This window comes from Triturus cristatus, chromosome 5_1, assembly GCF_964204655.1.
Source record: "Triturus cristatus chromosome 5_1, aTriCri1.1, whole genome shotgun sequence".
Classification (NCBI taxonomy): domain Eukaryota; kingdom Metazoa; phylum Chordata; class Amphibia; order Caudata; family Salamandridae; genus Triturus; species Triturus cristatus.
Window position 1 is genome coordinate 32110178 of NC_140587.1, and position 21454 is coordinate 32131631.

Consider the following 21454-nt stretch of genomic DNA (forward strand, 5'->3'; position numbering starts at 1 on the left):
GACACAGACACCGTGTGGTAGGGTATTGTAACTTGCCCAGAGCGAAGTGGCCAGTTGTTGGCAACTAGACATCCGCTGGAGAAGCAGTGTTGCAGCCTCTTCCAAGGGCTCAAGGAGGACCTGTGAGGAGTGAGGGTGCCTGCAGAACTGTTCCTCTGACTTCGATAGCATTTCACGTAGATTGATTTCAGGATGACCACTTTGAGAAAAATTCATTATTTCTAGTATTTTCACCCTAACATTCTGGTTGTTTTGGTTTTCCCTTTTTAACGTGCAAGCAATTTTGCAATGGCCTCTTTCATCCAGATTCCTGGGGCACTTTGGTATGGCAGAATGTGTTCCAGACGGATGTGCAGCCACTTGCGTAATACCTGGGCTACATAATAGCAATAGGACACCATGTTCAGCCCTAGGTTTTCTTTTTCACTGTATCACTCCAAACAATTCGATTAAAAATAGCCAAGACTATAACTCCCGGAATGCTTGTGTTTGTTAAAAAAAAATATCATCTTGGACTGAAAAATTGTGTCTTTTGTGACATGGAGTCATTCATTTCGAAACTTTATTCGATTGTTTAAAAACAGTCATAAAAGCACATGGCATCAGTAATACAATACAATACATAAAATGATAAAATAACTATACATGCAGTTAACAATAAGAAAAATGGGGCAGAAAGGGGGGGTGAGCCAAATGGACAACATCTACAGTATCATTTCACATGTAATTTCAGTAGATCATACTTTTCCTGACGGACACAGATTGCAAAATAAAGGTCGCTGTAAAAAAGAATACATCCGGTTCGTCAAGTGCAAAAAGAAGGCTCATCGCATATCTGACATTAGACACTGAATATTTTTTAAAGAGTGGTTTAAGATAGGCAATTCGGAGATATAAATACAGGGGGCAAAGAAGCAGAAAGTGCTCAGTGCTCTGCTTCGATGTCCCGCCACAAGGACAGGGCATTACCGTGTAATTATTAATCAACGGAAAGGCCACTAAAATGTGGGCAATACCTAGACGTAGTCTGGTGAGGACAAACTGATGAGATTGTTTGGTGACCACTTTTAGGTACTTGGCGAAGCCTAAACTTGCCTGGTTAAGGGAATAATAAAATTGGTGAGTAGCCAACGGGCAAGTTATATCTCTACGCACTTTGGATTAAATAAGTTTTAGCTCCTTTTTTGAGGAATCTACAGCCCTGGCAGGGTCCACCAAAACATTCATATCGAATATCTCTCTATAGGATAAGATCACGTAATTAAGCCATGGAATCTGGTTACACTTATCCAAACGGAGGCAAGCTTGGATAATTTTCCTAGTGAAGCCAGTTTCCTCCTTTGCCCAAATCGATCTCCAGGTCATTAGTGGGCCTAACCCTGTAAGGTCAGTCAGGTATTCCAGCCCAACCTCAAGGTGGGACAGTCCAGCAGAGGCTGAAGTTGGAAGACAAAGAAGCCTCTTTAAAAGCTATTTTCCTCCACCTGGAGGTCTCCATGGCGACAATGACCCCAAACCCCTGATCCATAGAGGGCCACAGAAACACATCTGAGGTGGTAAATGTGCAACATATCACAAGGACGCCGGCTTCCTAATTTTGAGGCGAATTTAAAAACACCAGAAATGGCTTTGCCCATCTTGGCCTTAACGTTACGAATCTCCTGTGCCCACATGCCATTACTACTAAAAGTGATGCCTAAATAGCAAAATGTATCTACCACTTGTATCTTTTGGTCCACAAACTGGAAAGATCTCAGGTTTTTTATTTTCTTGCCACAAGCCATAATAAACGTCTTGGAGTTATTGATTTTTTATTTTCTCCCCTGGATAAAACTGAAAAAAACTATCCATTAATCTCTGCAGACCCACTGGAGTTCTAGATAATAAGACAGTATCGTCTGCGTAGAGCAATACAGGAATAGCTTGGCCCTCGGCTTGTGGTGCATCAGCGGAGACCAATCTCAAGTCAGAGTCCATGTCATTAATAAAAAGAGAAAAGAGCAGTGGGGCAAGGACGCAACCTTGATACCTGATTTGACCTCAATATCATCAGTGCATTCACCCGCTTGGCCATAACGAATCCTGGCCGATAGTTTACTGTATAGTCTGGCCAGAAAATAAATAATTGCGGGTGGGGCGCCCATGTTTAATAACCTGGTCCACAGAAGGGCATGGTTCACCAAATCAAAAGCGCTGGACAAATCAGCAAAGCAGAGGAATAAGGAGCCCTGTTTGGCTCGGGTGTATTTACCTATGATAAGATCTAAATTAACACACTGCTCAACGGTACCAAGGCCCCTACGGAACCCAAATTGGGAGTCAGCCAAGATATCATTGACCTCTGCCCATTCCTCCAGACGCTGTAGGAGCACCCTACTCATTATTTTTAGGGAGGAGTCCAGAAGGGAGATAGGGCGGTAGTTCTTTGCCTCACTCCTAACGCCCTTCTTGTAGATTGGTATAATAATTGATTCATCCCATGTAAGAGGGGTGCTTACCATAACTGCCGCGTTAAAAACTTTGGTCAGAAGGGGGCCCCACAAAAAAGTGTCAGCCTTGTAGAGGTCTATCAGCACCCCATCAGGCCCTGGGGCCTTTCCTCCCTTGCTGTTTTGGATGGCAGTAACTACCTCATCAGTTGTAATGTTTAGGGGAAGGTTTGGACCAAGGGCTGCTGCTCTAGAACACGTACTAAATTCCCCCCTGGATTAAAAATGCTATTGTAAAACACAACCCAGTTTTCTTCACTAACCTGGGCTGACAATACTGGGTAAGCCTCCTTCTGATGCAGAAAAGGACTATTCACAGTGCTCCAGAAGAGTTTGCTGTCCCGCAATTCGGCTGCTTTGGAGAAATTATCCCAGGCTTCCTCACCTAATTCGTGCTTCCTACGGGACAACTGGTCCTTATAGTTTGCTCTGAGGGATTTAACAACACACTTGTCCCTGGGGTGATTGCATAGGGCTTTCTTTAGTTCCTGCAAAGACTTCGTACAAGCCCTGTCAAACCATCCCACGTTAGCCCTGGGCCTGTTGGGGGCAGTAAGTATTTTTTTAGTTATGGCATTAATTTCCTCGAAGTCAACAATAATGTTTGCCGCACTTGTATTATCATCTAAACAGCGCTGCAGCTCAGGGAGACCTACAGCCACAATTTTTGACATCAATTTCTCAGAATCGTCACTGCGCCATTTTATTCTACATCCATTAGGCCTATGAGGGATTAATTCAGCAACTGTCCTACGGGCAACTTGGACCTTCCTCCCCCAAATCAAGGTGGTAAAAGTAATTCCGTTATGATCACTAAGGGATAGGTCTACAATTTGTGGGACAGAACAGAGAGAGCTGATGTTCTCCGAAACCAACAAGTGGTCAATAACAGAGGCTGTGTTCCTCTCTACGAAAGTTGGAATCGGGTTGCCCGCCCTATCATTAGCGGGCACATGGACAAGTAGGTCCAATCTTAACAATAAGGCATTTAGTGACTCTCCATAAGGTGTATGTACAAAATGAGCCCGGTCGGCCCCTTGGTCCCCATTAAATCCGCAGGCATTGGAGAAAGAGAAAGTACATGTGATAATATTAAAATCACCCCCCCAGATAATAACAAATGGAACCGGGTTAGCCCTACATAGTTTATCAACTTCAGTTGCAAGTTCATTGACTACAAATGAGCTCGAGGAATCAAACATGTTATAGTGGTTAATCAGCAGGACATCACGGCCCCCACTTTGCTGCAGCCAAAGGACCTGTGAATGGGATCCTACAATGGTGTGAGATTTAACTTGCACCGGGAAGCTTACAGGCAAAAGGATCACAAGTCCGCCTTTGGCCCTACCCATGGTTGATGCCTGCGCTGGGCAGTTAAAAGAGACAAAACCATCAAAGAGAATCTCTTCTATGGACCAGGTCTCTTGGAGGCAGAGTATGTCCTGGCCGTTAACAGTCTCCCTCCACCCCAAGGCCTCCTCCTTTTTACGCCAGCCTGCAATATTCCAACTCAAGATTTAAAAAATTGTGTCTTTTGTGACATGGAGTCATCTGGTAACCTTAGTATTACCCATTGCGCTGGGAAATGTTGGTGTTTGGTCTCAGGGAAATGAGGGAAGGTCTGTACCTCCATGGCTGCTCCACGGTACTAATGCAGATATATAGGCAAAAGAAACCACATAAAAAATGAACCTTTACAGTATGAGCTAACTCTGTGCCCTAAAGGAGATGAATGAATATCTCTAAATAGAGAATCAGAGGGAAATAGACACTGTAGAGACAGCCGTAGAGTAAGCAGTAAATTTAAAAGAATTGCTCTCCTGGAAATACATGGGGGAAAAGCACTCCATAAACAGTGAATTTAGGACACATTATGTACAAATAACGATTAAAGATGACCTATGTAAATAAAGAACAGAGTGATTCTGTGAAAAGCAATTTGGAAGCATTCAGCTGTCATGTAGACAATAATTATTAATAGTTAGACAATAAGTACTGCCCTGGGGGGGAACAGCCATTACAACGCGGTTATTACCACGCTGTGCAGTTACATCGCATGCGTTACAACGCATGCGATGTTACAACGCTATGCCATTAGAACGCAAGTCTGTACATCGACTTGCGCTAGATGGCGTGCTAACATTACAAATAGTGTAGTTTACTATCCCAACACCTTCCCTACTGTTAAGTGGACTGGGGTTGGAATAGTAAATTACACTTTTTTAATGTCAGCACGCCATCTAGCGCAAGTCGATGTAAAGACTTGCGTTCTAATGGCATAGCGTTGTAACATCGCATGCGTTGTAACGCATGCGATGTAACTGCACGCGTGGTAAAAACCCGCGTTGTAATATCATACATCCCCCTGGGGCACTCTGATATTACAGAAGAAGCTGCAGACCTTGTGTGTCCCCTTCTATAACACCAATAGTCAGGCGCGCAACACCCATTGGGCTCACCGGGCTTCAGCCCCCCCCCCCCTCCGCCATGTGTCTGAGCCCGGCTGAGACAGCCTCGCGGGCTGGCGTCCGTCTAATTGCAGCCGGACCCGAGTACTTCATAGGTCTTTAAAAGACCATTTACTCGTTAATGAGGCTTTTATTGTGTTTTCACCCCTTCTTACAGCCACTCTGCCTATGGCTGGAAGACTTAGCCCCCCTCGAAATCTTTTTCAGCCCCCCCCTAAATTTGGCTCTAGTTGCCAGCCTGCCGATAGTGTTGGCGCACATAAAGCACCAGCGCTAATTTGAAGGGGGGTTCCCTCATTTGTATGCAGGCATGCCCCATGCAAATAAGGAAATCCCTTTGCCTCTGCGTCCGTATTACTGATGCGGGTGCTGAGGCAAAGAAGTCCTCAGGAGGCGCACTGAAAGTGCACCACTTCAAAGGTGGTGCACTATCAGTGCTCCCCCTGATGGCAGTCCTCTGGCAGGGAGAAAGGGGTCCCGTGGAAACCCATGATATTCCCTTGGAGGCGGGTGCAGTCACTGACTGCTCCCATCTACAATGAGATCTCTAATCCCCTTTAAAAGTGAAGGCGGGTAGCTGCCTGGACTGTTGAAACACAGAGTGGCTGCTTGCAGCTGCTCCAGTATTCACATGAATGTGCTGCCCTCAGCGCAGCGCGAGTTCATGGCAGCCCTGGGAGCAGTGCATTCACCATCATGTGCTGCATTTTCCGTCATTGCACTGGGTGTCTATTTAAAAACGTGCGCCCAGGACACTGAAGGAAAATGGCCTGCATCTATCATGCGGCCCCAATTGCATTACAGATTTACACATTCATTTTTTATTTAAGCACTGGGAGATTAAGTGAATTGTCCAAAATCACAGGATGTTGAGCGTCAATGCAAGACTTGAACCCTGTTCACCAGCTATGACGGACGACCTCCCTAGCCGTTAGGCCACATCCCCTCCCCTAATGAATGAATGGGCTTGGACAAGGACTGTGGAGTTGGAGAGTGGGGAGGTGCACTTTGCCGACAATGAGATGGGGAACATTGCTTTGCTGACTGAGAGTAGGGAGTGAAACTATACAGGAAGTGAGCAGGGAGAAACGCTGTGGATAGTGAATGAGGGGAGCGCAGTTTACAGAATGAAAGCAATGAATGACAAGGAATACATAGTATGAAAGTGTATTGAGGAGAAATGTTTTGAATATAAAGGCAGCCTAACAGGTGGGCAAAAGGAGCATTTGTCCCAGGGGAGCCACCCAATAAAGGATCCCTAGTCAAGAAAGTGGCTGCTCTCCCAAGCTTCATTTGAATTGCTCTCTTGCAGTGTGCTCTTATGTGACATTCTTCTGCTAATTGTGGGCTGCTGCAGCAAGCAATGTGTACTGGTTAGTGTGAGCAGCTAATGGCATGGCTTTGCGCCACACTCATAGTATCTCTGACAGCACAGATATGACCTGCTGTTTCTTACCTATACTTATGTGTGTATGTGTGTGTGTATATATTGACTACTGGCATTCGCCAGCAGGTAGTTATAGATAGGATCAAGCGTTGAGGGCTCGCTTCCATAGAAAAAGCGTTTTTGTACTTGCCTCTATCTTTGGCACTGGATGATAAACTTTCACAAAATGTTCCAAAAAAGTGTGCTGGTGTTTCTTGTTGTGCATGGAAAGTATGGGGTGATACATCAAGCAAGGGCAGAGAAAAAGGAGAGGTCAATAAAAGTATTTTTCTCATTTTAATTTCCACAGAAATCTTTAGACACGAACACTGCCCAAACAGCAGGACGGAATTACACCAAATTTGGCAGAGAGGTATCTCTTGGTCCAGAAAAAAGATTTGTGTTATTTGGTGTAAATCTGTTCAGTAGTTTTTGAGATATTAAAAAAATTACATATTTGTATATTAGTGGTGTGGATCCTCCGAGAATCCAAAAGTCACCGTATTAAAATCTGATTGGTTGCCAAAACTTCAACCAGGAAGTGTTGGCAACCGTCTTGAGCCTTGGCTCCAGTCGAGTCCCACAAAAAATGGTTAAAAAAACAAACTATGGTCCTGGGGTCCCCCTGTGACCACGACAGGCCCAAAAACCACTTTTTTAAATACACACATTTTGCTGCAGGAAAGCTACAAAGCCATGAATCCCAGGGACATTTATTTTAAAAAGAGGGTGGTGCACAGGGTCCCCTCCTAAGGTTTCTTAGAGCCCCTGGGACCACCACCTCCCCAGGTCTTTCTTTATATATTGGATAGGGGTCAGGCAGACCCTCCGTCCATAGGTTCTCTTGAGCCTCAGGAACTTCCCCCTTGCCGGGGCTTAATTTAAAATATTGGAGGGGGATGTCATGGATCCCCTCCATAGGCTCTTGAGAGCCCCGGGGACCACCACCACCTCCACCTCCCCGAACTTAAATTGCAAAGGTCACACAAAACCCCTTGCCCTAGGGACCACCACCTCCCTGGGGCAAAAAGTAAAATACATGTGGGAGGGGGGCCACACAGTAACCCTCCCGGGCTATATACATCCTGGGTACCACCACCTCCGTGGGGCTGGTCCTGGAATAGAAAAGGAAGAGTGCCACAGGGCCCAATCTTGGAGCAATAGGGGGCCGGGGAACTGCCACCCCTGCGGTCAGCTCCTGCTGTGTCCTAGGGTGCCCACCCCTGGAACAGAGCTATTTGCTTTTCTCGTGAGGCACCCATCTTGGTTGATGGAACAAACAAAGATAGGCACTTTAGTGTTTGATTGGAGAATAAAGTTAACAGGAGGGTGAAAGCTGTGCTTCTCTATTCTGTTGCAAGGTGTGTCACACTGCCATCTCTCTGGTTGGTGGAGATTCACATCTGGGTGCGGTGTAAGCTATATCTTCCTAAAATTTGAGGGAGTTTGAGGGAGTCCGCTCCTTTATTAGGATTGTAAGGAGATTGTGTTTCATCTTGAGGAAAGAATAATAAAGCTTTGGAGAAGAAGCAATTAAGATTTTAATTAATTTTTCTTTCTGAAAACACCTTTAAGCTTTCTCAAAAATTTCAATTGGAGGGGTTCTTTTGAGACAATTCTTGTTTTGGATAAACCATTTTTGTTTAAAGTACTCTGACCGGCTAGGTTGGATACTATCTATTGTTGAGAGAATGAGGATGCTCTGGGCTTGATTTATTTGAATATTGAACTATATTGCTGAACTGTTGGTTGGATCTGTGACAGAATTGTCCTATTACTTCTTGATGGGGTTGTAAGACCTCACCAAGCATTATTGACACTTTTCTTTAAAAAGGTCCAGTTAGGTCTCAAGAATTGAACCTTAGCTGAACTCTTGGTAGCTGTAGCACAGGGCAGTCAGGCTTGATTTAGGAAAAATGTGTAAAGCATGTATCAGTACCAAAACCGTTTATAAAGTAGAAAACACAAGAAAATAAACATCCTAATTTAATTTATAAAAAATAACCAAAACAACAAAAATCCATGGTGGGGGCTCGGAAATATGATTTAGAATTTCAAAATAATGCTTGTGCCATTGATGAGTTTTAAACATAGTGGTCTGGGCCAAAGTTAAATTTTCAGGCTGACCACAATGGATTATTGGTTAAATACTGGGACTGGGTTGTTTACTTTCGTACTTAGAAACAGAAAGATTTACTACTTTACTTTACTTTAGTGCTGCAGAGAACAAATTCTTATAGCTTTAGAGGGCTAGAATAGTCTGAATGGTCAGAGCTGTATGAGTGTGATCAGGGCTTCAAGTGGGATGAAAAAACTGGGGGATCTCTCAAGGGGGCGCGGCCAATGTAATTAAGGGCGTGGCTTAAAAACACATAACCTAAAAATTTGTGCTTAGCATAGTGAGCCACTGGTATTTTGCTGTTTCTGTGATTGCATCCAGATATATGATACAAGAAGCAACATCATGCCTACAACAAGTCAGGGCTATTGGCTTTGTCAATGGTTGTTAGTTGCATAAGATATATCAGCAGCAACTATGGCTTGTATTAATATTGAAAAAGCTTCCACTTAAATCCCTGGTGAAGACACCATGACAGTGTTGCTGCTCCTGAGCTTCAAAAAGAGAAGGGAAATCCAGAGAGAAAATAACTCTCTTTAAAGGATTTCCCTTCCCCTCTAACGCTCGAAAAAAACGGATCGCCTGTGCCAGGGCATAAAACAGAGCCAGATAGAGACCCGGTTCGAGTCCTCCTTAAAAAAAACTGCCGGTGCTCAGACCCGGTAAGACCCGGCCCACTTAAAGCCCTGATGATGGTTAGTGATTATGTTAGTTTTGTCACTGGGTTTGGACATCCAAGGTCTGCCAGCCGAACCGATGCGCACTTTCACGCTCCTCCTCCTGCTGCTGACGCTGCAGCATAACCGCACCCCGCCCTAGACTCAGGGGACTAAATGTGAAAAACAAAAATGATAATTAAAAAGGTTTTATTGTAATTTTGTTTTTCTTCTGTCTGCTGCCTTTCAGCAGTGGGGTGACGCTACTCCGGTCATGGAAGAGGAGCCGCCTCTGCGAATTCAATGCTTTGTGAGCACAGTAGTGGCAAGGCAATGTTGAAGGTGACGGGGGTGATGGACGTATTTGGCCCTCGCGTTGGTTGTCAATGGACGCCTGTGGATTACAAGACCTTGCACAGCCGGCGCTGCGATCTGTCTTTGAGCTGAGAACTGGATGTGCCTTTGTACAGTCAGCGGCGGCGTAGCCTTGGAAAGGGCAATACTCCGTTGTGCGTCAGGCTCTGATATTCACGCTTCTCGAGCTCCTGAAGGTATGTGTCTCCCTCGTGTGGCCACATTGGTAAGTGAGCGAGGGCGGAGCCGGCTGGGCTGCTATTTAACCACTGCGCGTCCCGGTGAAGTCGCTGCACAACCGTCGAGTGGGCAGAAACAAGCAGAGTCATCTCCGAGCCTCAGGTGAGTTCTGTGCGCAGGTGACTCGTGCGCCGGGAGCGCTGGGGGTTTACACACTGGGGCGTCCGGTCTTGTTCTTGCAGCATCGTGCTTAGCTGCTCCTGACCGTCTTGAGCAGAATGGACTTCGCCTTTTATCTGCATGGTTTGATTCCAAATCCTGGCCTCTGTATGTCACCCTGTGATCCTGGGCAAATGACCTCACCTCCCTCTGGCGGAAAAAACAGAATCATGGAACGTATTCGGTAGATCATGTAAAGCGCTTTAAATTCCACCGGGGCGCTTTTGGGATATAATTAAAAACATCAGAAAACTCTCGAGGGAGAATTGTTATTCAAAAGGCTGCAGAGTTGTTTGGCCTCATACAGGGCACAAGTGTTAAGATGGGGGGTAGTGGGGGGCACAGTTGACAGCAGCTATGGTGAGGAGGGCACAGTCTGGTATCGGAATCACAAGAGTGAACCCGGAGAGAGGCTGCACTGGAAGATACGGAGTGTGAGAGAGTCTGCCTTTTCCAAAGAAATGTTATACGGTAGTTACCAAATATGTAGTACAAAATAAATATCAAGATACAGAGACAGAATCGATCTATACCATCAACAAATGTCGACCCTATTCCTTGCTAGCTCGCAGTGCTTCACCTGAGCACCTAGCCTAATCAGGATAAAAGGTGACTTATGGCAACCTCGAACATAGCAACCAGTCTTCATGGAATGTAACATTCTGTATAAAATGCAGTAATACGATCATATCTTCACATCATCTTAAATATTAGCACAATAATATAGATCCTAATAGAATTCAAAAATACAGTCATGATGCCCAGAACAAATAAATTAGGTAAGCAACCCCAAAAACATTATTCAATACACCAAATTCAACATGCATAATGTAGTTATGTGCTCTATGAGCATGCCAAAGGTTTCCCCTGAACAGAAAAAGTACAATAGAAAATATTTCAGTCAAGCAATAAAATAGATCTGGCAAATAACTAGCATCAGAAACGAATATTAGTCTCAACAAGCATTTGCAATGCAATAGGTCTCGAATTTATCAGAGTTTAGGCTATTGGCATTGTAAATGACAATGCCTTTTATTTTTATTTTTTTAATTAGCACATAAATAAAAAGCATTTTCATTTACAATGCCGATAGGCCAAACTCTTGTAAATGCGAGACCTATTTCCTTTCAATGACGCGGCCACCATTTTTCCAGGCTGATTGGAAAGTAAAAGCATGCATGGCACATTGAATGTTGCAAGAAAGCATGTCATGCAACATGTTCGACAAAGGAGTTTTAATATGAGGAGTGAAATATGTAAAGTTCCTGCCCAAGGGTCATCATGTGTTTTGTGCCAGCGTCGCCTTTGGAACCTTATAAGTGTTTCACCAGAGCTATTGGCTCTGAGAATGCACAATTGTTGTCACAGAAAGGTTATGTTCCAACAATAAACAGGCATGTACTAGGAGACTGGCACTGCATTCCATTTTTGTTAGATTTGTAGGAAGGTGGAATCTGACTATATGGTTGCCCCCACTTTTTTCCTGGTGTTTGCATGGTTTTTGACTAGTCTGGCTGGGATCCTGCTATCCAGGACCCCGTCCTATCTGCTTACTCCCTTAAATGATTGGTGTGCATATTAGATGCACTAGTGATTGGATACTGCGGTACCTTATGAGCCCCTAGTATATGGTACCTTAGGTACCTAGGGCATTGGTACTTCACAGGCCTACCAGGGGCTGCAGCATGTATTATGCCACCCCTGGGAAGCATTCACAATCTGACACCACAGGCCTGCTACTGCAGCCTGTGTGAGGTAGTGTTAGCACTCCTCACTGAGGTATAGGTTCCTATATCTCACCTTACACACACACATATAAACCTATCAGTCACCCCTATGATAGGCCCTATCAATCCCAAGGGCAGGGTGCTTGGTTTACTATGTGAGGGGGTGCTTCTGCCTGAGCAGGACCCCTCTGCAGCTGGCAGAGTGTATTCTCTGCTGCTGTTTGTGGATGCGGTTAAACCATATACTCTTAAGTGCATTATAACCTCGCGGTAAATGCTAACTTTGGAATGATTGCATCAAAACATGTTGTGTTTGTTGTCAAACATCTTGGAATCATACCCCCACACCAGTAACTGGTGTGGGAGTATGATCCCACCCTTCTAGAGGGGATGACATGTACCCACTGTACTAAACGGTAGAAATCTTCTAAAGCCCTGGCATCACAAAATGGATGCCACCAGCACAGACACCGGGCTGCCCTCCTGCTGCTGACCGAAACTCGCAGTGGAGGGAGCTCAACAAAGGGTTTCCTGTCACAGGGAGGTGTCACAACCTCCCAGACAGGATTTAGTGTATTGGAGCTGGGTGGGTGCACTCTTAGAGTGCCTTTGAAGTCCTGCACTGGGGAAGCAGTAGGCTCCTCTGTGCATATGCCAGCTCAAACCGGTTCAGGGGCTACCTGCCCCTGTCCTGGCGCGAAACTGGACAAAGGGAAGTGGGTGTAACCACCCACTACCCTGGCCCTCCTAGAGGAGTGGCCATAGAGCTAGTCCCTCCTATCTTTTCACTATAAGATACCAAACATTGCCAATGCAATTCAGATTACACCTGGACGACGCTCTACGAAGAAGAATCCTGGCCCTTCCACGTTCTACTACCTTTATAAGACAGAAGGATCTCCCTTGGAGTCAAGGAGTGACTCCCCTGCTTGTCAGGCACCAAAACTATTGAACAATGGTTGCAAACTTTACCGCTCCTGCCGGAGCCCGAAGTCCCTGCATCCCCTGAAGCAGATTTCCTGACCTCTTGACGGCCATTTTGAGTCCCCAGCGAAGCTGTGGCATCTGGACCCCACGAGTGATGAGGAACAGCGATACCAGGGAACCGTACACTGATTTCGAGTGCAAGCCCTAATCTACGTGCTACAAACTTGTGCTTTGGACCACTTGTTGTCCAAGTCCCTAGCAGGTATAGTACCAAAAATCAGCAGCCTACCTCGTCCCGAGTGACCGTGGGCTGTTGGTAAACTTTTCCTGCAAAGGCGTCTTCGCGGTTGCTTGCCCGTTGGCTAGTAACTTCCCAGAAGACTTCCATATCGACTTCAAGGGCTCTTCTGGTTGCTCCGGGCCTGCCCTCACTTACCCTTGCTGGGTAAGTCCATCGGACCTTGCTGGTCTGCTCCATCGACAATCTTCCATCCACACGAGACTTGCAGTTGCCAAGGCTTGTTGGCTCCAATCCGAGTGCCGACACCGTCAACAGCTGCAGACGTTGTGGAACGCTCCGAATCCAGTTGCTGGTCTTCATCGATCTCTCCTGGACCTCGTGGGCAAAGAGAAAAAACGACATCAGCGACCGGAAACGACTCGACAGCTGTGGTCATCTATCCTGCTGGCCACCGGTCACTGGCAAGTGACTTTGAACTCTGTCCCCTCAATTTCTAGGTCTTCTGCAACTCCAATCCATCTTCGGATTCCAGCGGACACTTCTCTCGACGACACAAGCAGCAAGTCTTCAGTGATCTCCATTGAAAACAGCATCGCGACCCGACACCAAAGGACACCTATGCACCCGGCTTCCCTGGGTGAGGTAACTCTTGCATTACGGCGCCCAAGTGTGTATTGGCTCTCGAAATACTTACCCTGTAAGTTGTTTGCTTGTTGTCCACTCCGAAGTGCCCTAGAACTGTAAAATACAAACCGTGACATTTGCCATTGAAACCTATGAGAAACCCGCGTGTGTGTTTAGACACTGCACGCGTCCTCTGTGGGCTGATTACTTACCTGCTAACACTGCAGAAGTGAAGCCCCAGCGATTCCCAAGGCCCTAGGCCTCTTCATTTTGCAAGTCGAGTTTGTTATACCATTTTTTTTGTATATGGTCTGGTACGCCCCTAGGGCTACAGCCATCTTTGTGCTTAGTTTATTGAGAACTGTTGATCTTTTGAAAGTTTACCTGGCTCTAATCTCATAAAGAGATTAGTAGAGTATATTTAGTAATAAATACATATATATTTGATATATATACCTGTGTGGTGTCTTTTCATTTGGTAATTCAAGAGATTATAAGGTAAAACAAGCTGCTTTACATTCCTCAGAGACTTAGCCTGAAGGCTGCTCTCCACAGCTACCACTAGGATAGCTTTCTTTCAAAAGGTTGTCTTTAAACCTATCTACCAAGAGTTGAATTGGACTGGTGCAAGGTGGCCACTAGAACTAGTGACCAGCATATGCCAGGCCAACTTCTCACAAGATTCAGTTAATCTAACTCTTTAGTGAATGCAGCATTTCCCCACCAACCCCTGTTCCTGTAAAGGCTTTTAGGGTCTTTCTAATTTTCACTACCAATTCCCCCTGGTTTCAGTCATTTTCAAGAAATCATCCAGGCGCTCCTATCACACATCAGAAATATTGAGAACATTCAGGAAAAGTACATGCTCCCATCGAATTTTGAAATTATGAAAATGTCTCGCATAAGCAATCTGAAACCTTAGCAACTGACGTTCAGGTGTACAAGAGAAAAAATATCCGCCCTGCACCTGTTATAATAAGCATAGTAGGCATTGGGTATAGAGCACTGTGCAGCATAAAACACGCTGCAGTGAAGAGAATCAAGGCTAACATACTGCAGTGGAGACAGAGAAAATGGAACACTGCCATTAAAGAACAACAGGTACACAATCCATTGGAGTGAGGTGCGTCAAGAGCATTGCACAGTGTTGAGTGGTTAGGCAATGTGGATGTGACTGTACACGACACACTGCATTGAAGAGCATTGGCATGGAGCACACTGCAGCCAAGCACATCTGCAAGGAAGCATCCAGTGAGGGCACAGAGCACCGCAGCGAAAAGCATTGGGAGTGAATACACTGCAGTCAAGTACAACAGACACAATGAACACTGCAGTCAAGTAGACTAGACACAATGAACACGGTAGCCAAGTACACCAGACACAATGAGCACTGCAGTCAAGTGCACCAGACACAATGAACACTGAAGTCAAGTGCACCAGACACAATGAACACGGCAGTCAAGTACAACAGACACAATGAACACTGCAGTCAAGTAGACTAGACACGATGAAAACGGCAGCCAAGTACACCAGACACAATGAACACTGCAGTCAAGTGCACCAGACACAATGAACACGGCAGTCAAGTAGACTAGACACGATGAACACGGCAGCCAAGTACACCAGACACAATGAACACTGCAGTCAAGTACACCAGACACAATGAACACTGCAGTCAAGTACACCAGACACAATGAGCACTGCAATGAGCACTGCAGTCAAGTGCACCAGACACAATGAACACTGAAGTCAAGTGCACCAGACACAATGAACACGGCAGTCAAGTACAACAGACACAATGAACACTGCAGTCAAGTAGACTAGACACGATGAACACGGCAGCCAAGTACACCAGACACAATGAACACTGCAGTCAAGTGCACCAGACACAATGAACACTGCAGTCAAGTACACCAGACACAAAGAACACTGAAGTCAAGTGCACCAGACACAATGAGCACTGCAGTCAAGTACACCAGACACAATGAACACTGCAGTCAAGTACACCAGACACAATGAACACGGCAGCCAAGTACACCAGACACAATGAACACTGCAGTCAAGTGCACCAGACACAATGAACACTGCAGTCAAGTACACCAGACACAATGAACACTGAAGTCAAGTGCACCAGACACAATGAGCACTGCAGTCAAGTACACCAGACACAATGAACACTGCAGTCAAGTGCACCAGACAGAATGAACACTGCAGTCAAGTACACCAGACACAATGAGCACTGCAGTCAAATACACCAGACACAATGAGCACTGCAGTCAAGTACACCAGACACGATGAACACTGAAGTCAAGTGCACCAGACACAATGAACACTGAAGTCAAGTACACCAGACACAATGAACACTGCAGTCAAGTAGACCAGACACAATGAGCACTGCAATGAGCACTGCAGTCAAGTGCACCAGACACAATGAACACTGAAGTCAAGTGCACCAGACACAATGAACACGGCAGTCAAGTACAACAGACACAATGAACACTGCAGTCAAGTAGACTAGACACGATGAACACGGCAGCCAAGTACACCAGACACAATGAACACTGCAGTCAAGTGCACCAGACACAATGAACACTGCAGTCAAGTACACCAGACACAAAGAACACTGAAGTCAAGTGCACCAGACACAATGAACACTGCAGTCAAGTACACCAGACACAAAGAACACTGAAGTCAAGTGCACCAGACACAGAGAACACTGAAGTCAAGTACACCAGACACAATGAATACTGCTGTCAAGTACACCAGACACAATGAATACTGCAGCCAAGTACATCAGACACAATGAATACTGCTGTCAAGTACACCAGACACAATGAGCACTGCAGTCAAGTACACCAGACACAATGAACACTGCAGTCAAGTACACCAGACACAATGAACACTGCAGCCAAATACACCAGACACAATGAACATTGAAGTCAAGTACACCAGACACAATGAGCACTGCAGTCAAGTACACCAGACACAATGAGCACTGTAGTCAAGTGCACCAGACACAATGAGCACTGCAGTCAAGTGCACCAGACACAATGAACACTGCAGTCAAGTGCACCAGCCACAATGAACACTGAAGTCAAGTACAATAGACACAATGAACACTGCAGTCAAGTACACCAGACACAATGAACACTGAAGTCAAGTGCACCAGACACAATGATCACTGAAGTCAAGTACACCAGACACAATGAACACTGCAGTCAAGTACACCAGACACAATGAACACTGCAGTCAAGTACACCAGACACAATGAACACTGAAGTCAAGTGCACCAGACACAATGAGCACTGAAGTCAAGTACACCAGACACAATGAACACTGCAGTCAAGTACACCAGACACAATGAACACTGCAGTCAAGTACACCAGACACAATGAGCACTGCAATGAGCACTGCAGTCAAGTACACCAGACACAAAGAACACTGAAGTCAAGTACACCAGACACAATGAGCACTGCAGTCAAGTACACCAGACACAATGAATACTGCAGTCAAGTACACCAGACACAATGAGCACTGCAGTCAAGTACACCAGACACAATGAACACTGCAGTCAAGTACACCAGACACAATGAACACTGCAGCCAAGTACACCAGACACAATGAACACTGAAGTCAAGTACACCAGACACAATGAGCACTGCAGTCAAGTGCACCAGACACAATGAGCACTGCAGTCAAGTACACCAGACACAATGAACACTGAAGTCAAGTGCACCAGACACAATGAACACTGAAGTCAAGTGCACCAGACACAATGAGCACTGAAGTCAAGTACACCAGACAGAATGAACACTGCAGTCAAGTACACCAGACACAATGAACACTGCAGTCAAGTACACCAGACACAATGGACACAGCAGTCAAGTTGATTAGACACAGCGCACACTGCTGCGAAGTTCAGAAGTCCTACTACAGTGGAGTACATTGGTAACCAGGCACAGTGCAGTGTATGAAATCAGAGAATTCACTGTGAACAGATCACAGGGACAGAAACATTGCAGATGAACACAAATCACAGCACCAAGAGAAGTCACGTTTTCCTCAATCTTCTACAAGTAAATCATATGAATAGAATCTCCTATATTTCATGCTTACGATAAACAACTGCAAAATAGAAGTTAGCAGAGTGGCACATGAAAGAGATTGAAGCGCCGTACCTCTATTTTGATTCCCAGAAATGCAATTTGGGAAAATTATTTTTGAAAAGATGTGGGATGCGGGGCTATAAGTGGGATAAGATTTTGTTCCTCTTTGAAGCCAACTACCTACCATTTCCCAGTGTGTAGTAGAAGCACTAAATACTCGTTGTCTTTAAGGTTCATACTGTATTTTCTGACATCAAGAGCATGCTAAAATAACCTTTCACAGCAGTGCTTAATTTGTAAAATAATAAGTGCCAGGGCCCTGACCAGGAGGCCACTGCAGCTGGCACCACCCATAACCCCTGTCATCACTGCCAAAACATTTACTAACCATCTCTCTCTTACTTCAGGTGCGACAGTTCAGATTATGTTAAAGGAATAGAGGCGCACTCAATGATTCTATGTTACTCAATGATGTTGATGAATAAAAACAAGTGTGCTACACTACGTATGTGTGCTGGCAACACACACTGATAATAGCGAAATGTTGACAGGGAGAACCCTGATTGTAGTGAGAACTGTTCCTATTGAACCAACGTTCTGTGATACTAACAAACTGTTTTGACTAATATACAAAGCTTACTTGCTAATTTAAGAACAAAAAACAGCAGAATTAATTCCAAAGGCTAATTATTGTGCAAGCAATCATCAATAGTAATACAATACATTTTTGAATCAGTGTGCTAATACATATCCATCTGATAGCACAAGAAAATATTTAGGCATAACAAAAAAAGTAGAATCGTAGATTCCTTGAATATTATAGAATACTGCCCCTTCCTCAGGGGAAGTATTCTATAATAAACTCTGTCTATTCCAAATTTTTTCTGCTTATATTTTTTCTCTCTTTATCTTCTCTTTCTCACAAGATATTGGACTCTCCGCACATTTCACTTTTCTAAAATTCCACTCTTTAATCTTTCTTTTACTCTAATTAGGCAGTCTCCCGGAACTTAACTCATCTATTACATATGATGTCAATTCTTTTTGATTATAGAATACTGCCCCTGAGGAAGGGACCAGAGAGTCCTAAAATGCATTGGGCTTTGGTCTTTTGACATCTATGGGCCACGCAACAAACTTGTGAATTGTTACACAGGGATACAGTGTACTAGAAAACTTCAATTGTACTAGAAAACTGTACTGTACAAATTTATGCTTCGTCTATATTCAAGGAATCTAAGATTCTACTTTTTTTGTTATGCCTAAATATTTTCTTGTGCTATCAGATGGATATGTATTGGCACACTGATTCAAAAATGTATTGCATTACTATTGATGATTGCTTGCAAAATAATCAGCCTTTGGAAAAAATTCTGCTTTTTTTGTTCTTAAATTAGCAAGTAAGCTTTGTATATTAGTCAAAACAGTTTGTTAGTATCGCAGAACTTTGGTTCAGTAGGAACAGTGCTCACTACAATCAGGGTTCTCCCTGTCAACATTTCACAGTTCAGATTATTCCAGGTCCCCAAAGATAAAGGAATGGCTGAGGAGGTAGGTATTAGGCATTTTAATGTATATTGTATTCATAAACAGCTATTGTTCTGCTCATCCCTAAATTAGATGAGCAGCACAGCCATATGGCACACTGTCCCAAGTGTGGTGTTATCAATTAAGTGCTGGTGCCGAGCACCATAAACCAATTAAGTGCCGGTGCTGAGCACCGGAAACCGCAGGCTCAAATTAAGCACTGGACAGCACCCACAGCACCCGCTTGCTGTTTATTAAGGATTGGAGCCCTCCAAGGTTCACATGTCATCGATGGGAAGAAGTGTGTAGCAAGAGCTGTAATCCTAGGTCCCTCAGCTGAAGAGGGCAACCGTGACGAAACCTCATTCCCCCATTTCTGCTCAGTGCAACTTTTCCTAGAGCGTGGCTGCACTTTACTGTTCAGGGTTTAGCAAGTGAGGCTTGTCAGCTTCTCCCAGCTAAGGCTTGATTCAAGACACTTCTGTCCTCTTGCGGCCTGTGTCTGGTTTGAACATTTTTGGTATTGCTGATTTTGCTTTCAAGTTCGGCCCGAACGTGTTATTCTAGTATGCAGAATTCTGCTATGAAAAGTGGTGCCTCCAGAATTCCTGTACCATAAACACATGTTAAACCCAAACCTGAAGACAGGTTTTAGAATGTAAGCGGGATGGTTGAATAAATGAGGCACCCCTTACATTTGCAGTAAGCATGTAAATGTAGGCTTGTTTTCCACCAAGTACCTTCTTGCATAGGATTTGCACTATATGTCGCACTCCAGAGGTAGAATGCACACTATTGAGCAGTGTTTCTGCGCCTAGACAAAAGCCTACATTGGTAATTGTTGGTGAGTTATATTGCGAATAAGCTCTTCTAGATGTGAATGGTTATTGTAAGAAACCGACGTGTCAGTCTGTGAAGAACTGAAAATAGTGGAACAATAATGTGACATTATAAATTCCGTAGTTTGCCCTTAATCACATAATATGCTGCACATTTTGGTTTTCTTTCCTACTCAAATGCCTTTTCTTGTCCCATAACTTTGTCAACCTACAGAAGAGGTTGGGCCTCGCCTCGGGGCTTCCATTGGCCCAGTGGGCCTGTGTACAGGGCAGGTGATGGCTGAGAAGGCTACATTCTGGTGGAAGCTGTTTCAAGATTGTGTCTAAACAGCAGCAGCCAACCACAGACTTCTCCCAACCACCAATGCAGGTCACAGTCTCCTGCATAGGAGCAACATGCTATGCTACCTCTCTCACACATGTTCTAAAGCTGCTCGCGCTTCTTAGGTGCCAATATATACCAATACCTCTAACATAATCTGTAGCCAGCATTAGAAACTCATTTACCCCGATTTAACTATCCTGCAACATGCTTTCCTGCAACCGCGTATTTTTCTTTACGCTGCGCGGCCGCGCTTTAACTTATGTTATGTTTTTTGATTCAAGAATGATGGCCGCCATAATATATTCTCTTTAAAGCACCTTCATTTTAAGACACGCTTTGTGTTATTTTTTCAAGCACAAGGCATGTGTCAGGTTCCAGAATGGCAGTTGCGCATTTCTTTTGTTATGTGCAGCTCACCCAAATCAATCAACACAGTCAACAATGGAGTGCGCTGCTTGTAGCCCCTCATCCCTGTCTCGACCCGGGCACCACGCTTTAGATATACTTCATGTAGGTCAAGGGCAGACTGGGCGGAAAATCTCTGCCTCATTCAGAGTCCACTGATCAGCCACCAAGGCAATGCTAGACTCAGGTATGCGCAATGACAGTGCTCTGTGACATGGCTACCTCAGGTACGGTGAAGCGAGTACCTGAGCGGGACTGTCCAGGCTGCCCTGTGTGTGTTATTTATCTGCGTGCACCTGAGAATGAGTGGAAGAGCGGCAAACAGGACCCTGGCGGCATGTCTGCACACGGATGTATGACGTTACAACGCATGCTTTTACAACGCATGCCGTTACAACGCATTTTTTACAACGCAAAATCTGTTACAACGCAAGTCTTTACAACGCAAGTCTTTACATCGACTTTCAGTAGATGGCGTGCTAACATTAAAAAAGGGTAGTTTACTATTCTAACTCCAGTCCACGTTGCAGTAGGGAAGGTGTTTGGATAGTAAACTACCTTATTTTTAATGTTAGCACGCCATCTAGTGCAAGTCGATGTAAAGACTTGCGTTGTAATGGCATGCGTTGTAACAGACTTTGCGTTGTAATAGTTTTGTTGTAATGGTAGTGCGTTGTAAAAGTTGCGTTGTAAAGGTTGTTCCCCCTGCACACTTGTCTTTTTCTTTCCCTGTCTCTCCCATGTGTTCGCTTCAGATGTCTGCTCAAGCGCATGAGTGCATGCATGTCTGTGGGAGTAACTGCACCTTCATGTGTGTACTCA

General features: G+C 44.8%; 1 protein-coding gene across 1 annotated transcript in view; it reads left to right on the plus strand.

The window, feature by feature from the left end:
* Nucleotides 1-9797: 9797 nt before the first annotated feature.
* Nucleotides 9798-21454, plus strand: part of LOC146830013 (GTPase IMAP family member 8-like) — a 448734-nt gene continuing 437077 nt past the window's right edge. Inside the window, exon 1 of the mRNA XM_085604250.1 lies at nucleotides 9798-9854. The gene's annotated coding sequence lies outside the window, so the exon portion shown is untranslated. The remainder of the gene's footprint in view (nucleotides 9855-21454) is intronic.